At 35.9% G+C, this 4806-nt stretch overlaps 1 long non-coding RNA gene across 1 annotated transcript; it reads right to left on the reverse strand.

The window, feature by feature from the left end:
- Window positions 1–1949: 1949 nt before the first annotated feature.
- Window positions 1950–4521, reverse strand: LOC139038186 (uncharacterized). Its single transcript, XR_011491113.1, has 2 exons — window positions 4274–4521; window positions 1950–2562 (listed from the first exon to the last, which is right to left on the reverse strand). It is a non-coding gene; the product is annotated as an uncharacterized lncRNA (long non-coding RNA).
- Window positions 4522–4806: the final 285 nt, after the last annotated feature.

The raw sequence follows: 4806 nt of genomic DNA on the forward strand, positions 1-4806 counted from the left end.
GGACTGTGATTAAGAAAAAGTTAGGAATCACTGCCTAAAGATTTCTTCAGGAAATCTGGTACTCTGGCAAAGATGAAAATGTTGACAGAGTGATGGTTGTGTCATCTGGCTAGCCAAATCAATGTTTTCTATTAAAGCAAAGAAGTCTTGGGGCCAAAATGATCTCAACTGAATAATTCTTCTACACTATGTTTCCATCTGCCCAGCATGTGAGCCATTAACACATGGTTCCTGTTGATGATTTTCATATTCTTATTTGTAGGGATATCATACTAGGACTAGTTCAGAAGAATCATTTAGCTAATATATTGGAAAACCAAATAAATGAGCCTCATATATACTAACAATTTTATATTGCTAAAAGAATGACTATTTATGGTAGATTAAGCACACACTGACCAAAACTGCCTCTAAGTCACTCATCTACTAGTCTTCATAATATACATATTCCTATTCTAGTCCAAAAAAATAGCAAGGCTCACCACGTGTTGAAATAATTTACTTCAACACTTAATGCATCATCTGTTCTGTATTTCCACGTGTTGTGTCATCACCATTTGACCTCAACCCATTGTTAAATATTTAATAGTACTGTTGGATAAACAATACAAAGTATAGTTTACTTTTGAATGTAGCATTTACATGAGAAAATAAGCCAATGCTGCAAAAGGTACAATTTGGGTTACAGTGCTAATCCTTCTGGTGGACGGAAAATGAGATATAAGAGGAAAGGAAACCACAGGGAGGATGAATGAATTGGGAAAAGCAAAGACAAATGAAAAGATGATGTAGCTCTCCAATAAGGAATACAGCAGAAAGTAACTGTCACCCAAATGTTGGCACAATGGAAACTGCATGTTTCCACCACTCAAAATTCAAGCACTGTGATGGATTGTTTTTGTTTTGTTTTGGCTGCACAGCATGTGGGATCCCAGCTTCCCAACCAGAGATTGAACTTGTGCCCCCTGCACTAGAAGCATGGAGTCTTAACCACTGAACCGCCAGGAAAGTCGATGATGGATTGTTTTGAGTAGGAACCTATTCATATGAAAAGTATGAAATAATATTTAATAGAACACTAACCAATAAAAGATAATTTTTAATATTCAGTGGGTATAAATCTCATAGTGACAGAAATTATTCATTCAAAGGAGTGACTGTGGTTTAAAACCAACACCCAAAAAATGCGTGCAAGAGGTTTTGATGAATTAGTATGCCACTCCTGGAATGTGTGTTCAATACATTCTTTTTAACTGACTATAGATAATCAGCCTTAAAAAGTATTGAAGACATGTATAAGCCTGCACCAGGAAATCTTTATAACTCATCAAGATCCTTTGAGGTAAAGAGCTGGAAACTGTATTTATTATTCTATTTCTGCATGGTTTTTCAATAACAGTTAAAATACAAAATGGATCTATAAACCATAGTTGAGAACAATTAAAACCTAAGTAAATGGAAAAGATATACCATGTTCATGGTTTTGAAGACTCTTTTCTTTCTTTTAGTTCTACCTCTGTTTATTGCTACCAACCCATCTTCCTCCACCTCCCTCGTGTGTGTGCTCTGTCATGTAACCCCATGGACTGCAGCCCACCAGGCTCTTCTGTTCATGGAATTTTCCAGGCAAGAATACTGGAGTGGGTTGCCATTCCCATCTCCTGAAGACTCTTTTCAATGTTGCTTTTATGTCAAAGGATCAGTCAATCATGGACAGCCCTTTCTTTTTGATACTACTTATTTCTAATATTTGATTCCTTGTAATCCCCTTCAATTTCAGAAATATTTTGTGTTTCTTTAAGTTATCTATATGTGGCACATAGTTACTTTAAAATTTCAATTCCCCCTAAATTGATCTGTCCCAATCATAATCCCATCAAACTTTTTGCGTGTACATATAGAATTGCATAAATGTATCCTAAAATTTATATGAAAACACAACTACAATATTCAATTGTATAAAATGTAATTGCAATCTTGAAAAAGAAAGAAGTTGAAGGAATTACATTACCTGACTTCCTCATAGTAGTCAAGATTCTGAGACCGACATAGGATCAACAAATAGATGAACAGAACAAAGCAGAAAACCCAAAGTTAGATTCAAACTTAGGAGATGCAGAGGCAAAGTGAAAAATAGGTTTGGAATGAATTCTTCTTCAAAGAAAGATGATTAATTAACAGTCTATAAAGGATGCAATAGGATATATAAAGTCACGTCTAAATGTCTTGTGAACTTTCAGTTCAGTTCAGTCCAGCCACTCAGTCGTGTCTGATTCTTAGCGACCCCATGGACTTGCAGCACGCCAGGCCTCCCTGACCATCACCAACTCCCAGAGTCCACTCAAACTCATGTCCATTGAGTTGGTGATGCCATCCAACCATCTCATCCTCTGTCGTTCCCTTCTCCTCCTGCCTTCAATCTTCCCCAGCATCAGGGTCTTTTCAAATGGGTCAGCTCTTTGCATCAGGTGGCCCAAGTATTGGAGTTTTAACTTCAATATCAGTCCTTCCAATGAACATTCAGGACTGATTTCCTTTAGGATAGACTGGTGAACTTTAGACCTGTCAAAAACATAATATTTCACATTTGGGGTAAAATAGACATCAGAAATGAAACAAGATTCATGTCAAAAAAAAAATACAGATGACAACATCAATGGTCAGTGATTATATCAACTACTAACTGCAATATTGATTAGCAAAACACTCAGAAAAGAGCTAATTAATAAATGTGCAAACCACTGCTACTCTATGGAAATCTGAAAGGAGGTAATAAAAACCAAAATACACAGAAGTAATACAGCAAATCAGTTCACATTCAACCAATGAATAATCCAAAGGTGGCTCTTACTTTGATTGACACATTGTTTCAGTCACAAAGTTCGGATACAGAACAACAAATACTGATTTGCTCTCCTCACACTTTCCATTCAGGGGAAATCGTAAATAGAATCAGGGTTAAAAGTGCTAAAGGTCACACGCTGATATTTTCAGTCACATACAATAAATGAATCATTTGTATTGTCAAAGTGAACTAAAATACATAAACTATTTAGTTTGTATTAATCTCATATAACATTCCTACCCTAAGGCATAATTTGAATTCTTTACTAAGGTCTGTTTTAAAGACTTAGTTGTATTAAACTTGAACATGCTTCTATGACTGGTTTACATGACTATGTGCCACATAGCATAGGTGACTTGTAGAAACACAAAATATTTCTGAAATTGAAGGAGATTATAAGGAATAAAATATTAGAAACAAGTAGTATCAAAAAGAGAAGGCTGTTATAAAAGACTGACTTTATAACATAAAAGCAACATTGGAAAGAGAAAAATTCAGGTAACAATTGTTTGTTTTCTCAGTACCATCTTTTAAAAGTATATATTCTAATGACATTTTTAAAAAGTCAACTGATGGTTTGGACATCTTGAATAAACATTGCTTTTATGTACTCACATTTCTTAACTTTTTAGTTCTGCAACAATTCAGCCAATACAGAACTATTACCACTACCCCCAATCCTCATCTAGCCTATGATGTTACACAACACTAAAGACTGTGACGCATTAAGTAACCAGTTTTGTACCCAGAAGAATAAAATCTGATTTTAATATCACTTCAGTCTATTTCTCAAGTGCTTAAATTCTCCTGTTTAATCAAGATTGATTATTTGCATTTGAAATCTTAATATCATTTGGGAAAATACCTAACTTCAAAACAGTGCGTTTAATTTTAAGGCAAAGACCGAAAGCTACCCCATGACTTCAAAATTTTCCCTATGTAACCTCACACACCCCTTTCATATTCCCTTTTTAGGGACTAAATTTTAACCAGGTCAGTTCTGGTTCAAACAACCATTTCATAGGATTTAAAATAGGTATCTTGGGAGCCAGATTGAATTATTTGCTAAACTCTAATATTTTAAATTTATAAACTTCAGAAGGAAGATAGCTTTTGAAGCTGACAAAAAACAATCAGAGAACAGCAGTCTTTTTGTGCACTGCCCAGAAAGCCAGTTACAAAGTGGTCCTATTGTATTTCTCATAATTTACATTTACTTTTTTGGCAGAGCAGAAAGGGAAAAAAATAAGAAGTCAAACTTGGAAGCATACAACAAAAATGAAAGAAGGCACTTTTATTTTAAAATGTCCCCTTGACATTTAGACATCTACAAACCCAAAACTGAACATTTATAGGAGATAAAACAGTAAAAGAAATAGCAGCTGTTTTTCTGTGATGTCACCAAACAGGTGTGATACCATTTCATACCCCAGAAATTGGATGACTCTTTTGCTGATGCTCACAGGAGGCCCGGATGAGACCATATTGACCTGTGTTTCATTTCCTACAACTGGCTAGAAAATAACGCCAGGCCAACAAGAATCTTGATGACTGATCTGTGCCGATTCGGGGCAGACATTCTCCCAAACAGATCAATACTATCCAAGGTGCAGCTGAAAAACAGGATGAGCTTGTCTCACTAAACAAACACCAAACTGCTTATTCACAAAGGCAAAACAACACAGCATTCTGTTTTCCACAGTGTGTTTGCCTATGACCTCAACCCTGACCCGCAGAGCTATCTTCTTTTCAGCAAGAAGTAATCCTGTATTGGGTCTGCCTCTGGTACTCCTCTGGTACGCTTGGTCACTCCCGTGAGTGGTGGCGTTTTTTACAATAAAAGCAAGTGTGTCTGCTTTGGCCTAGACAATCACATGATGCCAAAGCAACTAGTCAATGTGGTGAACTTAGTCAAATGAATGGTCTGAGCACTTGGCATTATGTAGACAAAGAATAAAATA

Source organism: Odocoileus virginianus, chromosome 14 (assembly GCF_023699985.2).
Source record: "Odocoileus virginianus isolate 20LAN1187 ecotype Illinois chromosome 14, Ovbor_1.2, whole genome shotgun sequence".
Classification (NCBI taxonomy): Eukaryota; Metazoa; Chordata; class Mammalia; order Artiodactyla; family Cervidae; genus Odocoileus; species Odocoileus virginianus.